Source organism: Lygodium microphyllum, chromosome 10 (genome assembly GCF_053477565.2).
Source record: "Lygodium microphyllum isolate KBCC chromosome 10, Lygodium_microphyllum_v1.1.10, whole genome shotgun sequence".
Lineage (NCBI taxonomy): Eukaryota > Viridiplantae > Streptophyta > Polypodiopsida > Schizaeales > Lygodiaceae > Lygodium > Lygodium microphyllum.
The window spans coordinates 52,722,052-52,746,164 of NC_141144.1; positions in this window are offsets into that span (position 1 = coordinate 52,722,052).

The window sequence follows — 24,113 nt, forward strand, 5'->3', positions numbered from 1 at the left end:
GTCAGTCAGTTAGTCACGTCTGTGTGTGTTTATTCTGGTCAATTTCTTTTTGATAGATATTCCATTGTTTAACAGGCATTCATTGTGATTGTCTGTGTGTGTGATGTGTGTGTATATTCCATCTGAATGGCACCTCAAGCTCCTCCTCCTGTTCAGTATGTCCCATTAGTCAGTAGGGATTATTCTTCCCTACTGACTTTTGAGCCTATTGCAAAAGCTCCCCTTGCATCTTTTGTGGATGCTCCACTCCCTCTAATTCTAGACGATCCAACCCTTTGTGATGAGTTTCTCGTGTCATACAGTAAGAAATCGAGCTTGGTTCATGGTACTTCCATGGTCTTAACACCTAGATGGTTAGGGAAGTCTTTGTCTCTTCCCTACAAAGGAGAACCCTTTGTAACTGCTAGACAACTATTCTCAAATGAAGAAATCCTCATGCTACTACAAAAATAGACTAAAGAGGTCCTCGATGTCAAGAAGGTGATTAACACTTCAAGAGTGTCTTTCTTAATGATCATCACTGATCCTCTCTAAAAGCTAGTCTGCCAATTTATATAGGACAGATTCATGCCTGCCAAGACACCATCTCACTATTTGTCCAAGGAGCTCTTCACAACCTCCAATATGGTTTTAAAAGGGGTTTCCATTGACTGGAGGACTTGCCTTCTTACAAAAATGGACCAGCATTTTGTCAAGGTGACTACAGGGAATGTTACCAATGTAACCTATGGTTCATATTTATATGCTTTCATGACATATTCAGGCCTTAAGAAGGGTATTTTACCTCTTCCATCTGATCCAGTCCCTCCCCCTCCACCTTTAGAAGATTTAGAACCCATTGACATAGAGGATACTGACTCCCCTCCTCCGTTGGTCATTCAACGGAAGCACTTGAAGCGTGTAGCAGAGACAATTCCACCAGTCATTCCTTCAGTGTCAATTCCTGCTACCTCTAGAAGTGACCTCCCTACCTACCTCACATGCAACAACCTATTCAGGGCACATCGAGATGGTTCTTTGGATATATCAGTTCCTTCGCTGAACAGCTTAGTGACAAGGGATGCCATTCCTTTCCTTTGTAACAACATCCAGAGTTCTATTGAACTCTCAGTGACAGCTTATGTTCAACAGTTATATGCTTCTTTCTATGAAGAATTGATGCAATCCAAAGACCAGATGCATAAGACAACCATAGAGCTAGCCTCTGCTAAAGACACTCTTTTTGATCTGTTTAAGCAGATGGAGCAACATACACAAATGATTGCGACCCAGAGAGAAGAAATGTCTTCTTTGAAAACTCAGTTTTAGCAGAAGCTCAATCATAGGTCAGTAGAGTTTCGGAAGAGAAAGAGAAAATGTCCAAAGAAGCTTAAGAGTTTAAGACTATTCTGGATACAAAACTCTCAGCTTTGAAGATTGCTCACAATATAGTGGAATCCCAAGCTTCCGAGATTAAACAGTTGAAGGACGAACTGGTGCTATCACGGTCCATCCCTCCAAGTCCCAGTGTGCCTATGATCTTCTATATCTCAGCAAGACTTGGCAATTCTCTGGAGACAGGTCACATTCTGTCCATTGTTTCAAGCTAAAGTGGAAAGATTGCAGTCCATGATGGATTTATTATGGTCTACATTTGAGCAATTTTCAAGAGTATGTTCCTCTCAACCATTCCTTTTTCTTCCACTATCAACTCCAAAAATTGGCCTTCTATATTAAGCTCTCAACGATGGATCTCTCTCTTCCAGAGGATGGTTGGAGTGGAGCTTGGTCTTCTGATTTGCTGACAGAAGTTTTCTGTATGGCCTTTGAAGATTCTATGACGACGGATACCATGTTGCTGTCTTATATGTATCTACGAGATGATTTGTTAATTCCAGATGATGTAGATCTGGCTTGGTATGTAGGGGATGTGGTCTTACAAGCTGCCTTAAATGTCAACCATTTGGAGTTGAGGATAGATGAAATGTTCTAGTGCTATTCTTCTAAAGTAGCTACTTGCTATGACATTTTATGGCATTCAATGATTGATTCTATAGTCTTGAACCAACCACAGAATACAGCCTCTACTCATATTCAGAACACTAACCAACTGAGGGTGGATCTTTTAGCTTATCTTTTCAAGAACCATCCATTTGATTCATCCTTCTTTGATGCCTACCATTGATGATCTATTTTAGGTCCCTTTGTTCCTAGCTTATTGTATTATCAACAAATGGCCCATCACTATGATGCTTATTTTTCCCTTTATCAATCCAACTCAGTAGCCATCTTACTTGTCCTTTTCCAACCTCACAGTTCTCCTCAAATTCCAATCTTTACCTATTGTTCTTTCATTGAAGATCGAGTCTTTTTCCCTTCTCTGCCTTGTCCTTCCCTATCTATCCATATACCTTCTACTTTTCATGCTTATCAATTAACACCTTTTCTAACTGATTCACCTAAATTTTCAGCTAATTCTTCTTTAGCTTATTCCTCATTTTATGATTTTTCCTACCCATCTCTTCATCCTATTTTACTTATTCCTCTTTCATCTCCTACCACTTCTATTTCTCAACCCCCTTAGTTGGTTAGTGGGTATGAAGGATTTGATCAGCAGATTCCAAGAAGAAGAGGATGGATCTCAATTGATTCTCTCATGGGACCACATATTAATTGGCTATTAATTCTAGGGGACTGGACAATTGCTAGTCAAGAGTACCAAAAATATCTCCATTTTTCTAACAATATTCACAACCTCTTGATCCTTCAGTGAGATTGACAGCCCATTTTGCTTGGTACCTAGCATATATGCATAGGCATTCTCATAATGATCAAAAGGCCATTCTCAAGCTTTGTATGAATGTCAATGTGAATATTGATTCCCAACAATTATCCTATATTTTCATGTCATTTTAATGTATGCATGCAAAACTCCACACTTCTCTACAAACACTAATTTGAAGGGATACAAGGAAAGCATGAACAAATGACGCCTTTCAAAAAACAACATAAGATTATGCAGATGGACCTCCTTTCCAAATACATAGAAATCATCTAAAAAGACTCTCATAGAAGAAGTCAAGTAAGGGTGAAAATTTGTGCCATCTGAATCCCTTAAACTTAGAAGGACCACTCTTTAGGCCAAAATTCATGAGAGCGCTTACAAAAGCACTCCACTCACTTGTAAATATTGTTTTATCGATATGCTCAAGATGCATGCCAATTTGATTATAGCCTAAAAATCCATCAATGAATCTATACATCTAGTGACTAGCTACATCATCATGTAAGGAATCTATAAAGGAAAACATGAACAAATTTGCAATAGTAGCTACATTCAGCTTTTGGTACTCCAGAAATACCTCAATCTTCGCATTCTTTTTGGGAACTACAACAATGGGTAAGAGACAACTAATATGATTGACAATCCAACCCACAATATTTTATCAAGCTTCTCCTTAGCTTTTTTTTCATAAGTAGGATTCACTTTGTAACAATGTTGAACAATACGTTTAGCGTCATTTTGCAAACTGATCATATGCTAACAAATCTAAGGGTCAAAACCATACATGTTGGTATACTCCTAGGTGAAGATATATAAAGAGTCCCTACACAATCCAAGAAGCTATTTATCAAATTCATGATCAACAAAAATGCTAACCTTAATAGGTTTAGGAATTTTAATAAAACCCAAATGTACTTCTTTTTCTTCATCTTTTGTTAAGTGCACTAAATGTTGCACCATACTCAAATTTTCTACTTCAATGATCACTTTCTGAGCCATTTTCTCCTATTCTTTAGTAGTTTGAGACTATTTTGGTTATTAATCCTAAGCATTCTATCATGGTAGTACAAAAATTTGCAATTTAGAAATTATTTCTTGAAATATTTGTTACAACAAACAAGTCTTGCACTTCATTAACACCGGAATATTCTTGCATTATCTTTTTCACATTGATTTTTTTAAAAAGTACTATAGGATTAGCTTAAAGAACAAGATCTTCCTCATCTTCCTCGATTTTAGGAGCTAAAATAACTTTTAGGCCACAATGGGCCAACACCTAGATTCAACTAGCATCACGCCTTGAGTACAAAGTTTAATTTCCTTTTTGCCATGTGGAATAATCACAAATTCTAAACCTTGACCTTGTTTCATCTTGGCCAAATTAAGCCAATTGATCCATGGAATATTGAAGTGGCAAGCAAAGTTTAGCCTCCAAAAATAGTTCCAAAAGTCATGCGATTTGTTAGCTACTAGATTAAATGATAGAGCATGTACCTCCACTACCTAGTTCATATTTGTACTTTTCTGAACATGTTGAACTAGAAGGGGGTGCATTTTGTATGGAGAGAATCTTAGCAAAAGTCTTTTGAGGCATTGAAGGATATTTTAGTGGTTGCACCTATTTTATAGTCTCCTAAGTGGACTTGCACTTTCATGTTTTTGTGGATGTAGCCAATGTTGGACTCGGTGTGGTTTTAATGTAGGATGAGGTTCCAAGTTGGTTCCAAGCAATAAGTCATGCAACCCAAAGGTTAAGTGTTGTAGAGAAGAACTATTTAGTGATTGAGTAAGAAGCTTTGTTCATGATGTTCTCTTTACAAAAGTATATGTATTATTTGCTAGCTAATGAAGTTGTTTTTTATGTAAATCATCATGCTTTACTTTATTTGCTAAACAAGTCATAGTTAGTTTATCATTTAGCTTGCTATATGTTACTTTTGCAAGAGTTTGATTATTCAATAGTAGTTCATCGCTTGGTAAGAAGCATGCTATTGTAGATTTTTTCAATAGGCTGGATGCCCATGAGCAACAGACTAGCATAGATGACTAGTTTCTTGATGTTGAATTGTTTGAAGTACAAGAGTATAATCCTAATACATATGATGATTATCTTGCGGAGTTTCTACTTTCATGTAGCATGCATGATTTGTTAAGCTTTGGTCCGTAGAAAAATATTACATTGTCAAGAAAATCTTTTCAAGTAGCAATTGCATAGAATGGAAGGTAATGATGTTCTAAGAAGATGCATACCAAAAGAATAATATTGGACACTTCTTGAAGAGACTCATGCCAAGATTTCAAGAGGTCATTTTTCTAGTGAATTTATGAGTCAAAATATTTTCTAGGTTGGGTTGTGGTGCCCTACAATTTTCAAGGATGCTTATCAATTTTCTAAGTCTTGTCTTATTTGTCTGCTCAACCCTAGGATTACATGAAGGATCACCTGGTGCTTCCATTAGAGCCCTCTCAAAAATGGGGGATAGATTTTGTAGGCCCAATCAAACTTCCAGCAAAGCATACCATGAAAAAATATATTTTGGTACATATGGGTTACTAAAACTGATGCCAGGAGGCATATTCCACGGTGGATTCCGTGAGGTTTTACGGTGGATTCCGTAAACTTAGATGACCGGGGCTCATACGCAAAGAGGATTCTTTGTGCGAGAAGTTGATGGGGACGCCTGTCCTTTTCGGGCGTTTCATTAATTTAGTGTGTACATGGGTGATTCCATAGCGGGTGATTCCGCAAAATGCATATTAAATTAATAAACGTTTATGAGTTTAGAGTGCGCACTCGTAATAAATTAAGGTTAGGATTTATTTCTAACCAGTTGATTTATTTATGTAGCTGAAGACTGCTAGGTATTCACTTTTGTCGGTTTAATTGTGTTATTTTACTAACGATTGTGAATGCTTCAGTTGATGTGTAGAGATAGCAGCAGTGGCGGAGGAAAGCATTGGAGTCTAGCGGGTTTCCGATCTTTCGACTATATTTTGATAGGTGCCACGCCTATATTTTGATTATGTCTATAGAGACATCGACTATTTATTATTATTTTGTATGCGCTTATGCGCCTGGATATGTTATTTTTATTTGGACATTGAGATTGGGCGTGCCAGACTCTTTGGGCACCGTCCATTAGCTTTATTTTCCTATTTTTGGTAGAAAGCAAACTCAAAAGCTAAAAGCTTGTCATATTTTTATAATTGGGCTATTTTTGAGCAAAAAGATTGGAAATATATATTAAATACATGCTTTGTGAAGCGCTCACACAAGGCATGGGGGAGATTCAACCCAATTTGTCTCTTGTCTCATGTCGTGCTTGTTTTTACATTGATTTTTGTGCTAAAAAGTAGAGTGCTTTGTTCTTGGGGACCTTTGGGAATTCACTACGTGAGCTACCTGCGTCCGATATGCGCACCAGTGGTATCAGAGCGGAGCAGAGATCAAGGGCTTCCAATCGCTACCAATCTCGGGCGAAGGCGGAGCTCCAGGAACAAACGGCCTCTACAGTCAATCTCGTCGCGAACCGTCGATACAGGCAGACTTCTGGCGATCAAGAACCCCTGTTTCCACTCTCAGATCGCGAAGGACCACTCTCTGTCGGCGGAGGACCACTCCCTCAACTCCATGAACAAGTCGTGATAGAACAGTGAGAAATTTCTTATCTTCTTCATTAACAAAGCTTAAGTACAAAGCTTAAGAACTTAAGAGAAGCTTGATAAGCTTCAAAACGTCTCATCGTGATCAAGAAGTGGAGCACAATGGATGCACGCTAGAGACCTAAATGCTTTCCCCACTCTGTTAGCTCCACATTGAGCTAATAGCAATTGAGGTCAATTGCTATCCCACCCCGGGGGTATGATGCCAGGAGGCATATTCCACGGTGGATTCCGTGAGGTTTTACGGTGGATTCCGTAAACTTAGATGACCGGGGCTCATACGCAAAGAGGATTCTTTGTGCGAGAAGTTGATGGGGACGCCTGTCCTTTTCGGGCGTTTCATTAATTTAGTGTGTACATGGGTGATTCCATAGCGGGTGATTCCGCAAAATGCATATTAAATTAATAAACGTTTATGAGTTTAGAGTGCGCACTCGTAATAAATTAAGGTTAGGATTTATTTCTAACCAGTTGATTTATTTATGTAGCTGAAGACTGCTAGGTATTCACTTTTGTCGGTTTAATTGTGTTATTTTACTAACGATTGTGAATGCTTCAGTTGATGTGTAGAGATAGCAGCAGTGGCGGAGGAAAGCATTGGAGTCTAGCGGGTTTCCGATCTTTCGACTATATTTTGATAGGCGCCACGCCTATATTTTGATTATGTCTATAGAGACATCGACTATTTATTATTATTTTGTATGCGCTTATGCGCCTGGATATGTTATTTTTATTTGGACATTGAGATTGGGCGTGCCAGACTCTTTGGGCACCGTCCATTAGCTTTATTTTCCTATTTTTGGTAGAAAGCAAACTCAAAAGCTAAAAGCTTGTCATATTTTTGTAATTGGGCTATTTTTGAGCAAAAAGATTGGAAATATATATTAAATACATGCTTTGTGAAGCGCTCACACAAGGCATGGGGGAGATTCAACCCAATTTGTCTCTTGTCTCATGTCGTGCTTGTTTTTACATTGATTTTTGTGCTAAAAAGTAGAGTGCTTTGTTCTTGGGGACCTTTGGGAATTCACTACGTGAGCTACCTGCGTCCGATCTGCGCACCAAAAACCAATGGGTGGAGGCCAAGCCCTGAGAGATAGTACTGCCACAAGTGTTGCTAGTTATTTGTATTCTACTATAATGACACACTTTGGATACCTGATCGACTTCTTGGTGATTAGCATAAGCATTTCTTGAATAAGTGCATTACATAGTTGACCTAAAAGCATATGATGTTACATAAGAAGTCTATTCCATACCATCCACAAGCAAATGGGGAGATTGAAAGTTCAAACAAAATTTTGATGAGGATCTTTAAGAAATTTGTGGAAGAAAATAGGATGAATTGGGATCATAAATTGAATTCTTTTTTATGGGCTTTTCATATTGCATATAAAGTCAACGAGCACACACTACAAGGGTACACACATATAGGGACGCTAAGTAGCGACGTTTTTTTTTTGTGTCGCTATTTACGTCGCTAATCCTTGAAATATTTTAGGTCAAAAAATATGTCGTATTAGTGTCGCTATCAGCGTTGCTAAAAGCGTCACTATTAGCGTCGCTAAAAACGTCACTATTAGCAATGTAAATAGCGACGCTAATAGCGATGACTTACTCTGGTAACATTTCGCGAAAACCCGAATGTTTCTTTCAAACGCACGTGTGAACTACAGAAGCAAGGCAAAGGCGGAGAGAAAGAGAAAGGGAGGTGAGCAAGAGAGGGAGGTGAGCAAGGAAGCAAGCTACGAGCCGCACGCGAGGAGAGGAGCGTCGCCCGCACGAAGAGGTCGTGGAAGAAGAAGAGAGCACGACGGTATGCCCTGTTTTGGTTTCTTTACAATATTTGTTTTGCTTTGCAATGTAGGTTAGAAAGTGTTGGTTTCTCTTCAATCTTTGTGTTGCTTTGTGTTGCTTTGCAATGTAGGTTAGGAAGTGTTGAAAGAGAGAGAAATGGAAGTGAGTGTTTTCAAAAATTTTCTTGTGTTGGTTTTTATTCTTTGCAATGTAGGTTAGAAAGTGTTGGTTTTTCTTCAATCTTTGTGTTGCTTTAATTTGCAATGTAGGTTAGGAAGTGTTGAAAGAGAGAAATGGAAGAAAGTGTTTTTATATTTTTTCTTGTGTTGGTTCTCTTCAATCTTTGCAATGTATATAGGGTAGGAAGTGTTGAAAGAAAGAGAAATGGAAAGGAGTGTGAATGGGGATGCTTGTTTTGCTTGATTATAATTTTAGAGTGAGAGTGAGAGAGATAGAGATATAGAGAAAGAGAAATGAGATGCTTATTTTGTTTGGATTGTATCTTTTGCAAGATCTTTCTAAACTACATATTCATCCACAATGATATTTCTAGATGTAGAAATACTTCTTTTTGTAATATCATAAACGTAAAATGCTTTGGTGATGTTACTATTACTCATGAGAATACGTTTAAGAGATTTAGAGTCTAATTTCTTTCTATGAGCATAAGTAATGCTTCCAAAAACTTTCAAACAACTCACTACTAGTGTTTGACCAATAAAGGCTTCAAAAGGAGTTGTGCCTTTCAAGTCATAGTGGAAGATCTATTAATTGTTATAAAAATGTATGTGCGTGAGCATAGTTTAGAGTCGACCTCAAAGATAGATAAGTTTAGAGCCGAACTCAAAGAGATAGGTACGAAAATTTAAAAAAAAAGACTTGAAATATATATAGTGGAGTGGTCCCAATATACAATATAGAATCGTTATTAAATTATCATTCCATTACATTGCAGTCAAGATGTCTAGCACTCACAACCAACATGGTGGGGATCGTGAGGCTTGGCTCAATCAACGTGTCCCCTGTCCATGTACACAATGTAAATTGGCCATTCGTTGGAAACGTCGTTTGTCCATAGAGCATGTGCAACGGTATGGAGAGTTTCGAGTTGAGATAATTGACCAAGCAGTCTTGAATGACGAGATTGCGGTAAGTTCTCTCTCATTACTATATGACATGTAATTGATTTAAGTATAACAGTTTGGGGTTATCTTAGAAGTTAGCTCCTTAACGTCCTTCACAAGGTCAGGGCCATCTCGATACATTGCAGTCTGCAGATCTCTTGTGTCTAGTAAGACGGGTTCATCCACGCCGAGATAACTAACTGTCTTATAGAAGGTGATAACTCTCAACCCCCTTCTATGGGTGAGAATGCTGGAGACATGGACGATCCTCTTGCTTTTTTGGAGCCCGAGTTAGAGGACATGATCGAATAATTCCTTTCGACGGACTTGGAATCCCAAGATCCTTTAATTGCGGAGGCTGCCATTCCATTGTATGATGGGAGTTGGGTATTCCTTCCGACGGACTCGGAATCCCAAGATCCTTTAATTGCGGAGGCTGCCATTCCATTGTATGATGGGAGTTGAGTATCCCATTTGAAGACACTTCTTGCATTGTTGAGCATACAAACAAAGTATGGATGGAGCGATGCGAGTGTGACAGAGCTATTCAGGTATATTATGATGTGTATGATTCTTTATTGAAAGCCATTAAAATGTGCTATGTAGTACTCTAATAACGTGCTTCATTGCAATTTATACAATGTTGAAATCTTACATTTTTCCTACCCAAAATATGATGCATGAGTCTCATGATGATGCAAGACAAGTGCTGCGAAAGCTAGGCATGGATTATAATTGCATTCATGCTTGCCCCAATGATTGTGTTCTCTTCCGAGGAGAGTTTGAATTGTTGGCCACATGTCCCAAGTGCGGTGCGGACAGGTATCGAAATGACTTGCAAGGACAGACTATTCCGCAGAAGGTTTTGAGGCACTTTTCGCTGATACCGCGTGTTCGTCACATTTTTCAGACCAAGAGTTTTGCAAAGTTAACTACATGGCATGTGGAAAATCGATCCACTGATGGTGTACAGCGTACACCAACTGACTCAGAAGCATGGCATCACATTGACGAGACTTTCCCTGACTTTGCAAAGGAGGCAAGGAATCTACGATTCGGTCTTTCCATGGATGGGGTAAATCCTTTTGGTTTACGTTCCACCTCCTATAGTGTATGGCTCGTGGTCCTTGTTAACTACAATATACCGCCATGGCTTTCCACCAAGAAAGGACCCATTTTGCTCAGCTTGCTTGTGCCTGGATGATACAAAGTCAAGAATATGGATGTCTACCTCTCTCCACTGATTGATGAGCTAAAGGAGTTGTGGGAGGGAATTGTAGTGGAGGACATGAGCAAACATATTGGTAGGTGATCCGCAACTATAAGGGCAATTCTTATGTGGACCATGCATGACTTTCCAGGTTATGGAGAATGCTCTGGTAAAGCGTGTTTTCTTATTTTGCTAGTTTTCTTTGAGCGATGTTGGTGTTATGATATGCCTCATTGTACATGTGTGTTCTGTAGGGCTAGTCACGTCAGGTTACCATGCAAGTCCTCTATGTGGACATGCCTCATTGTACATGTGTGTTCTGTAGGGCTAGTCACGTCATGTTACCATGCATGTCCTCTGTGTGGACCAAGGTTGGATTCTCGTATGTCAAAATTTATGAAGAAGATGGTATTTGAGGGACATCGGGCTTTTTTGCCAGAGGGTCATGTCATGAGAGAAGGATTTCTTGGTCGCCCTCCTGCAAGAATGAACGCATTGAGCTCGTTTGATCGCAGGATGGTGGACCAAGACTCGCTTCCCAGTGGAATGCGACGCTTCTCAATTTTCTATGAGCTGACTTATTGGAAAAAACTGAAAATTAACCACCTTTTAGATCCCATGCACATTTTTAAGAATGTGGGTATCTTGCTATGGGACCATCTCACTGGGCAGCGAGACACACTAGGAGCGAGGATGGATTTGAAAGCAGTGGGAAAGATGGAACCATATTGGCCTGTAAGTGGCATCAACGGTCAAGTGCAATTGCCGCGCGCTCCTTGGTTTTGTCTGGCAATGAAGTGCGACGAGTAAAGGAAAACATCAAGTCCTTTTGCACGACTGGCTTAATGCGTTCTCTCAAGACAGCATTCACAAAGGATCACCAACTAACATGACTCAAATCCCATGATTGGCATAAGATGTGTCAGGTATGTATGGTATGAGGCTGCGTATGGCATGATTCTGCATATTAGATTTCAGAATCTCCGTTTGTTTATACACAATATTAATTACATGGTTTTCACAGTTCCTATTGCTGATTGCAATCGCGGGGTCTCTGGCATCGGAGGTACGGACAGCCATTTACAAATTGTCGGAGTTGGTTCAGTTTGTCTCCCAAAAAGAGATTCACACATCATCGATTGAATCTGCGAAATGCATGGCAGTAGAGACTGCTTGTCTTTTGGAGAAGTATTTTTCCACTAGCATGCTCACGATACAAACCCATCTTCTAGTGCATATTGTAGATGAATTGCAGGTTGTAGGTCCAGTCCATAGTCGATGGATGTTTTTCCTTGAACGGTTCATGAAGACCTTAAAGGGATTTGTGCAACAACGGGCTCATCCTGAGGGTAGCATGGCTGAAGGTTGGTTAGTGTCGGAGGCCTTGGTGTACATTTCTGAGTGGTTATCCACTGTGGACCGGGACAAAGGCATGATATGGTCACTTAAGGAGGATGATCGTCTGAATGGAGATGTCCTAGTGGGAAACAGAATAGAGAAGAAGATGGATGCATCCATGGAGTCCAAGGTGAACCGATTTTGTATGCTACATAGCGCTACGATGGAGAAGTGGCTGCAACGGTATGAGGATGCTCGAGCTGAGCGAGAGTCTGCAAGATCTGACTTTCGACGGAGTATGCAGCAATGGCCCATTCGATATCCAAAGGGCTTAGAGGAGATGCCTCTACTCATGTCCACTAGATGGCTACATGAAGCCCTAACCAAAGCATCTCAAGATGGAGAAACAATTACCTGAAGAAGAGTGGGACTTCTCATGTGGATGCAATCCCAAGGTATGCAATCCCAATAAATTACAATCTATACTGTAAATCACAACTAATATACTTGTTCTTCTCCCAGTATAAGGTCCATATGAAGCATGGTCACGTGGACAACATTTCAGAGTAGAGCACATTGACAAGTTACGCTCGACAATGGACTGTGAAGTCATGGCAATGTTTGAGCAGGAAAGCCGACGACGTGCCACAGATCCAAACCGTGTAGTTGCAGAGATGGAGTATTTTGGATGTTTACAGAGTATCCTTGCAGTGGACTATCGAAGTTTCTCCGTGACCATATTTGATGTGCAATGGTTCAAGGTTACTCTCGAAGGAGCAGGTGCAACTATTCGGCGAGGGCCAAGTGGCTTTGTTGAGATTGACTCAATGAAGAAGTGGACCGATTTGAGTGATATATTTTTTTTGCCAAATCACTGTGAGTAGGTAAGAGTCCCTAATACTTGACGCGCTTTAGCAATCTCAAAGTGGACTTTTATACTAATCGTAATATGGATCAGGTCGTCTTTTTTCCTAATCCGCAACAACCTCAATGGTGGTATGTCATTCCCATGACATCTAGGAGTATCCCCGTGTTTGCCAAAACCCCCGTACCGATCGTAGAAGAGACACCTTTAATAGCAGCAATGACAGAAAGGCATACAAGAAACTAGGATGAACCGCCTGGAGGACCAAGACATCTCACCTATGGAGATAGAGGAGATAGAGGATGGGTTTTTTGAAAATGAAGTAGAGTCCTTATTTTGTGGAGAATTTTGTATAGATCTCTCGGTGTATACTAAGCTATGTCAAGATGAGATTGTGGAATCCTAAACAAAAGTGACTCAATCAAAACATTCCTCCCACTACAGCAATGCCACTTTTTGCAAATCGGTTAGGACAGTTTGTATGTTTTTGAAGTATGGTATTTTGTATTATCTAATTATTATTATTATTTTAAAATAAAGTCTTGCAAATTAAGTCTTAGTTTTATTATGTCTTGCAATTCATTATCTAATATTATTATTTTTCCTTGTATGTACAGGTTTAGGATTTGGGCACAGACGGCAGGATGAGTCGCGATTTTACAGATGAGGACATTGACGCAATGCTAGCGCGTTTCTCACCGGAGCAGCTAGCACGGGCCAGAGATAGAGCCAATGCACAGCTTTCCCGTTCCATCTCAGCACAATTGGCAGACTCTAGACGGTCCGATGCTTCGGTCTCCAGTAGATGCAGTCGCAGGTCTCGCTTTGCTTTAGAGTCACGTAGTTGAGGAGGAGGCAGCTCCTGTTGTGGGGGTACAGATGCAGTCTCTCCCACTCGCACTGCCACCAGGGAGTCGACACCGTCTTTCACTGGCAGTGGCGGGCAGACGTCTATACTGCTCCCACTCCTTCACGCACCCCACCGATCACTCCTAGGGCCGACAAGAAGTACACGAAACCCACTCCTTCAGGTATGTATTTTTGCATCCTTTTTCGCACTAGCACTTATCAATTCAAGTTGTGTTTGACAAATTTGTATTAATGTCATGAAAGTACCCATTTGCAAAATCTTGTAGGTTACTCGTATCTCATAGATAAGGCCACTGGCCATTTATACATGAATGATGAGGGAAAAGCTGTCATCTCTAGGATGCATGAGTTGTGCCAACAAGTATTTCGGCACAACATTACAGACAAGTGGAAGGAGATCCCAGATGCTAGCAAGGAGTACATAATTGATACCTTGTATCGAGAGTTCCCTCAGCCCTCTAGCATCGATAGATTCTCGAGAGGGTGGATGATGGCGCATATGCGTGACTATCAGTCGCATAAGTGGTCTGATGCACGCGAAGCAGTCAAGCAGGGCAAATCGAAGCCGGAGTGGTTGGATACAGAGGACTGGAGTAATCTCCAGGATGAGGCGACATCCACTCTAGACAAGTGGAAGCAGCAAAAGGACGCAGCAAAGGCGTGCTTGGACCAGGATCGGTGCATCACCTTGGTAGCGGCGGCCACGCAACATTCCTGGCAGATTTCGTAAGTATTAATAGGGTAGAGTACTCTAATTTAATGACATCCATATTGATGTATGTATTTCGAACATGAATCTCAAGTACGTTGTTTTTCAATGTTTGTGTGCCACAGCAAGGTTTTACGAATCGTGACCCGACTGCACTAGAGGTGACACATGGGGAGAAGCATGGCTTGAGTGCCCTAATCGAGAAGCTCTATGCTCGCAGAGGACCAGTAAGTAGTAATAAATATCATCCCTAATTTGAGAAATCTGTCATTATATGTCAGTTTGTATTTGGTACTCACAATTATATATGTATTTGCTGTTGCAGGCTCCCTTCGGTATGCCACTACAGCGAGAGGAGTGTTCTAATGTGGATGAGTCGTAGAGAGCAGATTAGACTACATAGGATTACTCCCCATCTTGTATTATGTAAGGCCTTATGGCCTCTATCCTCCATGTGTAATAGCTAAGTGTATATGATTTGAACTTCTATGTTGTAGCATGACTCTATATACACATCTCCATGTTATTCACCACATATTGATGTACAGGTGTATACATATTTGCTTTGTCGCAGTAGCACTTCTCAATTTAAGTTGTGTTATTTTCTTTATCAATGGAGTGCACATTTGTGTTAATTAATGTCATGAAAGTACTTGTTTGCAAAGTCTTGTCATTATTTGGGATTGATTGTCTAACTTCTTTGACAGAAGGAATCGTCTCTTAGCCCTATGTGGCTCTAATTGTGGCAGGGCTGCATCTGCAACTCTGCCATAAATTTTTTTTTCTGCAACCGTCGGTGTGAGCGTCGCAAAATAATTCTGCAATCGTCGGTATTAGCGTTGGAAATTCCTCTATAATCGTCACTAAATAGCGACGCTAATACTGACAAAATTAGTGACGAAAATAGCGAGGCAAATAGCAATGGTTTTGTAGCGATGCTAATAGCGATGATGGGGATATTTTTCATATATAAAGAAAACGTCGTTATAGCATGTATATGTTGTAGTGACATAGCTTGGGAAACTTAATTAACTTAATTCCCATTAGACATTGAGCAAGTACTCACTCAATACAACCAACAAACAATGATAGTATATGCATGGAGCACATAAATGCTAGCAAACTTGGAAGAGGAGAAGATACTATGGAAATCTCTACTAATACAAGTTGCTAGAATCTTCTAGGAGCAGTGCATAGGTAGGCCAAGAAGTGAGGCTAATGGACTACATCTAGTCCAATGGATTTTAGAACTAGTAGGATGAAGAAGTCAATAGGTATGCCAAGAAGTGGGGCTAAAGTAAATCCAATCCAATGCTCTTAGAACTGGCAAGATGAACATGACTAGGTGAAAATATTGAGAGAGAATGCACACTAATAGAGAGGAAGAGCCCTTGAAGCACATCTTGGTCCTTTTAAACTTCTCATGAAATGAATGTTGGATAAATCCACAAATGAATGAAGTTGCACCACTCTAGTAGTCTCTATTTCAGCTAGATTAGGAATTCCACCTCAAGTTAGGAATCAAACTGAGAATGGTGGTTGGCTAGTGGATGTAGATCATGGGTGGAGAATGTGGGCCACAAATAACTGCACTAGAGAGCTTTATGTTGCATGTCCAAATGTTCAAGTGTCTATTAGGGATGTACAAGATTACCAACATTTTCTTGTGTAGGATATATGTAGTTATCAAGTTATATTGGGACATCCATGAATTACATAAGTGAGAGTTGAGACTAAGGTGCTTGATGTTACATATGCATGTGTTAAGAGTAGAGATGGTAGAATAACATTATAGTTCTAGACCATGTGTTTCAATCATGTACAAAATAGAGATACTCCCATAGATTATCCAATGTAGACAAATGCAGAAGGATCTAAGGGTCTTTAGAAGGTACTATTATAGTGGGAGGCTATGGTAGTGTTGCCTACTAGTGGATGCTTTTGCCCTCCTGATGAAGGAAAAAATGTGTTTTTTTATTGAAGTTCATGTATGGTCAATACATAGTTTGCAAAGATATAAGAGGGTTGAGCCATGTGCAGCATTGACACAATGTATCTAGTGAAAGCTAAAAAAGAGCTTAAAAATATATTATTCTGGATGAAGATAAATTTATCGCTAGGCTATTTGATGGGCTTATATTTGCAGATACTATGGCTAAAATCATAAGTGTAATTAATGTAAAAAAAAGGTGAAAATTATGTCCTACAAGTATGCACCATGGATATATTTTATGTCATAAAAGGATTTGCTAAGCAAGAATGTAAATTTCAATAAGAATGGGTGAAAGCACTTGTGGAGAAAATTTACAAAATAATGAATAAAAAGGTCAAGCTAGTTGCTATGTGTTTAGCACTTTGGTAGTAATGGGATGTATGAGACAATGTCAAAACAACAAAGTTTGAGAGATCCAAGGGGTGTTGGGCATAATATTAGTACAAAGACATTGAAAGAATTGAAGGTTGGGTAAGATGGAATTCTCTTTCTAGTAGAAAGGGATTGTTTTATGTAGATGTTAGTAAAGCATGGGAAGGATTTTGCATTTTAGCTTGCTGAAATTCATTTTGTTGACCCAAGTATCACGACCCCAACTGTGATTTTAATAATGTTGCAAACTCCATGGAGTTTGAGGTTGATTCATATGCCACATGCTTACTTGCCTAAGCTAATGGAGTTATTTAATAATAAAATAAAGATGAAAATCTTTGAGCCATCCTCAGCTTCATATTCAAATCTTTGATTGAACATACCCAACAAAATTGGCTCATCATGGTTCATTTAGGATATTATGCAACTAGTCAACAAAGTGACAATACAGAGAGTTGGTGTAGGGCCTTTAGTAGATGAGTTTGTAGAGACATTTGTTGGAAGAACTATTTATTCATTGGGGGATTTTTAGTCAAGCTCTGATCAGTTCAATTGGTAGTGAAAAGTAGAGCTATCACTATCATAAAGATGCCATTTGGATTATTTTGGATATATACCCTTCCACAAGAAGCTACAAACTTTGTGGCCCACATGAAGAATGTGATGAATAAGGTTTCGAGAGAATACATATCCTAGATTACCATTCCATTTCTTCATGATGTGTTAACTAGGGGCTGTGTAATGGAGGAAACAAATATCGAGTTGGATGAAAATGTCTATAGGTTTTTTGTTGCTAGACTATGAAAAGATTTTGGCTTGGTTAGAGAAAGTGCATTTAACTTGATCGGGTCAAAATTTTCTATTTGGTGTTGAGGAGGTGTTGATTGTAGGCCATATGTGTGGACTCTATGGCAAGAAACCTTCATCAGCAAAAATTGATGGATTTGATAGGCTGCAAAATACTTGCTCCAATGTATCAAAGGTGAGGATATTTTGAGGGGCATTTCTTATCTCATATGGATTACTCACTTTTAACTTGTGATGACTGATGATATTTATTATTTATTAAGGAAAGGAAAAGAGTTTCAATGGGAAGAAAAATAAATTAAGGTTATGAATAAGTTGAAGAGATTGTTGAAGTTTGTAATGACTTTAAGGAAGGTAGACTATTCAAAAGGAAACCTATTATCATTGTAGTTGAGATAATCACGACCGAATTGGGTTGGCAATTAGATAAGATGATAAAGAGGATAATAGATATGCCATCAAGTTTGATGTAAAGATACCGAATAAAAGGCAATGAAGGTACTCGGAAGTGAAAATAGAGTTTTGAGGGGTTATAATAACCCTTGGCTATGATCAAGAGTATTTTATTGGTGCCCTAAATAGATTGCTTACCATTTTTAGGGATGATTTCTAATTGTAAAACTCCAGATACTACTATGCTTTGGTGGATTTATAACATAAAGGCACATAATCTTGAGTAGCAACATATTATACGGAGTAGTAATCTAGTTGCTGACATGTTTTCAAGGGTAAACTTTGAGGATGAAGAGAGGATGATGGAAGACTAAGAGAAGGGTTTTTTTGACATTGAAAATGCATGTTTTACTATAAAAAATGCAACGACAACATTAAATATAAGAAGTACAACAGGTAGACTGAAACTTGGAGTAATGCTATATAACAACAAATAAAGTGTATTAAGCAATTGACTAAGTTGGGATAGCACAAAGAAAACATTATAGGTGTTATGTTTTAGCCATGGAGGTGTTTGATGAGTGGTCAAAAGAGGAGTATAAAAGAATTAAAAGAAAGGCATATGGATTCTTCATGAAAGATGGATATATATAGAAGCATGAAAAGAAGAGGAACGGGGCTCCACTGTGAGTCATTGGTGATAGAGCTACTCAGGTGTGTAGATTACAGGAGTTGCATTAGAGTCTACAGGCTCGTCATAGAGATGCTTGGGGTACATTTGCAAAGATCAAGAAAATATACCAATGGTAGGGGATGTACAAGGATATTACACACTTTGGGGAGACATGTAGTAAATGCCAAATGCACTCATTTGTAAAGGATTGATATGGTTTGCAAGTAACCTATCATTTGTCTCTTCATTTGGGTGGTAGATTTGGTCATATTCCTATAATACTCTAGCAGATGAGTTACGTTGTTCTTGAGGCTTTGATAACTCAAGTGGAGGGTAGAACTCTAAGCACTAGACTATATGCAAATTTCTCTTGGAAGAGGGTTTTTTTCCAATATGTATGTGTTGGTAAGATTACTACTAACAAAGGGAAACTAGATATAGTGAGGCTCATGAGTTCTTCTCATGGTTGGGAATAAAATTGGCATTGACTTCATCGTATAATTAAAAATGTAATGGGAAGAGTGAGACGGGATATGCACCCATGATCAAGGCATTAGCAAAGTCATGTAGGGGTAGAATTAAGGAATTTTCATGGATGTTAATGTATACATTATGGGCTAATAGGATGACATATAGTGCAGTGACAAGTTTTATGCCCGGCGAGTAAGTGTATGGTTAAAATTCTTTTATGCCAATTAAGAAGGTGACTCTTACATGTAGTGTGTTTCCTTGGCAAAACGAATTGAGTAGAGAGGAACTACTTGCTCTATGTATTAGATAGTTGGAGAGAAGAGTGGAGGATATTCAAGTATTAGTTTCAAGCTTGCATACACTAAGGCTTCACAACAAGACAAGGTTTGACAAGAAGAACAAACTAAGACCAAGGGTAATATAGGAGGGCGATTGGGTGTTGATATATGATACAAGTTTAGAAAATTATCATAGTTCTATTACAAAGGTCTCTAAATGTTGGTTTGTTCTATATATGGCGGGATGTGTATATGATAATGCTACCTATTCTCTCATTAGTGAGTTGGATGGGATAGTGTTGAGAGTTTCTATAGTAAGAAAATTGATCAAGATCTTTAATTAAGAGATGGGAGTTTGATACATTCAAGATAGAGGAGCTAAAGATAGATAATACTCATGATAGTGCAAAAGATAATGAAGAGAATGACATGGAGATGGATGATAAGAGCTTCAAACTTGTGTATGCTTAATATGACTATAGTAGGTAGGTTGGGACAAAATTAAAGATCTTGAAAATTTTTCTACTTTAACAAGGATTTGTGGGGGTTGAAACTTCCAAGATGGGATTTTATACCTCAAAAAAATCCTACCAATTTTGATTGTCATTTGAGTTGATATGTGAAAGTTATAGGGACGAGAATGTCGATGTGTGGCTAGGACTACGCATAGTAAAAGACAATTGTAGGCTTCACATTAATTTTTAGGGGCCAAAATCTTTAGAATTTGGTATTGAGTTCTTCATAGGAATTATAAATTGAACTAGGGCTACAACTTTGTAGAAGAAATCTCGTTGATCCGAGTTATGCATTAAAAGATATGGGTAGTTTTTTGAAGGATGGTCATGTAGGATAGTTGTTCGAGCACAGAGAGACTAAATTCAATGCATTTAAAGTACTATATGTGACAAATTATTTAATAAAGTGGATAGGAATTACTTATGGATACCCAGGATATAGAAGAGGGCCAAGATAGTCAAGGAGAGAGATATAGAAGCATAAGTTCTGAAGGATGACGAGGTAGATAAAGAAGGTATTGCAAAAGAAGAAGAAGAACTTGAAGCACAAGATGATGACTTTGAGCAAATATTTAAGCTTGGGGATGATGATGTGTAGCTATGGCCCATGTAGTGGATGTGCAAGTTTAGAGAAGGTGGTTGTTGTGATGCTATGTATCCACTTGTGCAAACCTTGAGAGGGTTACTATTATGTAGGACCTCAATATTCTTACTCAATGTCCTATTAATCTTTTGTTTTTCCATTCTTCCATTCTTGTAGTGCTTATTATTGAGAGATTATGCCAAAAGACTCAATGTGTGCAATTATAACTCAAGATGGTATAAATGGTAGTATCCAAAAACTATCTAGTAGGATCAATAGAAGAAGAATGTGCTTGAAGACAAGTTATAGTAGGAGAGGAGAGGAGTTTGTGGGCTATCCACGATCATGAAAACGAGGAGTGTCTAGTGTTCGTGGGACAAACTCAAAAGGTGTCCAAAATAGAGACTAAGGCCAAGAGCAAGTTGGGGAAAAGAGATACCTTTTGAAAAAAAAAAAGTGGAGCAACAAAGGGAAGGGATTTCATGCAATAATATCAATGTGGATTGGCTTGGTTAACTTAAAAAAATAGAGTAAGCAATAGTCTATTATAGGATATTAATCTTAGTAATCTAAAGAGGGTTTTAATGTATTCTTGTGCTATCTCATAAATAGGAAATAAAAGGGTTTGCATGCTCTATACAATAGAGGTACACTGCTATCCTCAATCCACCTCTTGTACATGGTCAATCTTTTGGGATATTTTCTTGCCTACAGGGAGTAGATGCATGGTCTATGCTTTGGTCATTCCTTAAATACTTTGAAGAATATTTAAAGTGAGTTTTGGCTATTGTAATCAATAGAAAATATAGGATTGAAGAAAAGAATAGAGGCTCATAGAGGGTTTTCATTAGAATTAGAGCATATCGACTCTTGGTCTTAACATTAGCACTCAACTTCACATTTTGCTCCAATGGCACTGAAACAGGCTTGTCATGCCATACTTGGACAACATATCCAAGACATATCACCTTTGGGATAGCCATATACCATTATCACATTTGATCACCTTAATACCAAGAAATTACCTTAGCTCACCCAAATCCTTCATCTCAAACTTCTTCAAAAGGTCCTTTACTTCAACAATCCTACTATCACACTCACCTATAATAACCAAATCATCCACATAGATGACTATAATAACCAAATCTAGTTGCTAGGATGGCAACTATCAGATGTGTGCCAAAGCTCATAAATCATAAAGAGAGATTCAGTATAGTTACTAGGATGGCAACTATCAAATGTGTGATTGCTTTAGCAATAGCATTGCAACTTACAGCAAATGGATGCGAAGAATGCCTTCTTGCATGGTGATTTGCAAGAAGAGATGTATATGGAGCAACCAACAAGTGATGAGGATGTAGAGCATCCCACATGTGCATGGAATTTAAAGAATGTGCTCTACGGGTTGAAACAAGAACCTAGAGCATGGTCTAACAAGTTTGAAGAGTGTCTTATCAACATTGGCATTTATGATTCTAATGCTAATCACTCACTTTATGTGAGGAACGATGATGCATGTTTGGCCACCATAGTTATCTATGTGGATGACTAGATTATTACAAGTGATAGTGACAGTGGGATTGCTAATATCAAGGGTTTTTGAAGCAAAAGTCTAAGATAAAGGATTTGGGTGAGCTAAGATACTTTCTTAGTGTTGAGGTGATCAGATATGCAAATGGTATATGGTCTTCCTAAAGTTGGCTCTCCAATCTTGTTAGATCATATTGTAGGTGCTTTCTTTAGCTCATAGAGCACCTTCTTTAACCTCTCTTTTTTTAGATGCTCTAAATACTCAAAATTTAATAGTTGCTCTATATACACCTCTTCTTGCAATTGACCATGTAAGAAGGCATTGTTTATTTCCATTTTCTGCAAAGTGTAACATTGGGCTACTACCAAAGCAATCACACATCTAATAGTTGCCATCCTAGCAAGTGGACTGAATGCCTCTTCATAATCTGTGCCATATGTTTGAGCATAGCCTTTTGCAACTAGCCTAGCCTTATACCTACTAATAGAACCTTCTATATTATGCTTAATTTTGTAGACCCACTTATAGCCAATAGCTTTATTAGGTAATGATACCATATCTAAAGTCTTATTGGCCTCTAGTGCAACCATTTGCTCATCCATTACTGCATCCCAATGAGCATGATCAATAACATTGTCAAAACAAGTGGCCTTAACATCCTCAACTGCCTTTACCATACAAGCCTAATGGTGAGTTGATAACCTTAAAAACCATGTGGATCCTATCTTACATGGTTTATAGCTTATCTTACACATTAGGCTCCATATGGTTTACAACTTATCTTAAACATGAACATACGCAATATAGCCAACATATATTTGGGAAGATTTGAGTAGTTGTCTACCTCTTGTTATGACATTGTTAGACAATAAAGACCTGTGTTAGAGGGTGATCCTTGTGACCCTGTCCTTCCTGCTTGCTAGATAGTTGTCTTAGGAGTCCCTGTTAGTGTGAGTCAGTGAGAGAAGCTTGCCAAAATATTAAAGAAATGAAAAAGTAAGTTTTGAATATATCCAAAGATAAAAAAGTACAGAGATGTGTAAAAAGGGATTCTAACCCCGCCATAAGAAAAGGAAAAGAGAAAGGAAGAAAATTCCTACAAGAAGTTGATTATCGCCTTGCAAAGGCCTGGTAGGTTCCTGGGGACAAGTCAACCCAGGGCCGATGCCTTATCTTCCTAGGGGTAGTAGCTAGCCAAAATAAAGAACTAAGGAAGGTTGGAGCAAAAATAAAAGTGAGCAAAACAGAAAATGATTAAGTTTCGCCTCGTGAGAACTTGGTAGGTTCTTGGGTACCAAGTCAGGACTTGAGGCCGATGCCCTATTCTCCTTGGGTCACTCTACACTCAGCTCCCTCCTTTTTACATGCCTGAGAATGAAACCTTGGAAGGAAATGTGGTACAAAAATAATATGATGACCAAGCTATAGGAGTCCTCGCCTAGTAGGAGGTCCTGGTCTAGTCGTCCTAAGTTAGGCAGGTAGTTCATACCACCATTAGGATGGCCTCTTTGATGGGTTTTTTAGCCCATCCGTGTTAGAGCACTTGGTTAGCTACTCACTTTAGATTTTTGTCAGATTATGTTGGGCATATCCCTTGTGGATTTTCATGCCTTGATTTTGTCAGGGGGTATGATGAGAGCTGTTGTTATGCTTTGTTGAGTATATTTTTTGTTGCAGCTTCATACTTTCCTTGGTTGTTGTTTATGCAGATCGGCACGTGGGATTCGATGGGCTGAGTCACCCTATCCCGTGGTCACTAATGAGAGCAGTTTTTAAAGCCCTATAAAGTGTGGATTAGGAGCGGAGATGTGCAAATTTTAGACGGGAATTCAAAGCCCAAAAAAGTGAAACCTAAAGATCTGAAAATTTTAGAGATAAAGGAAGACGGAAATAAAGCTTTGACCGTTGCAATGTTGTGGATTTTTTATAATTCTTTTGATCACGGGATTGAATAGATGCAGCTTCTTGACCGTTCGGGATGTCAAGTCGATCATGCAAGATTTTTCGGAAATCACTCAATTTGGACGTCGGACGGTCGAGGTGCAAAGTTGGGAAGTGCCAAAGGGAAGAATGGCCAAGATTTAAAAATTTTGGGCATGCCTTTTAGGGGGCCAATGGACCCCGAATTAAAAAATCATGATTTGTGGGGGAGAGCAA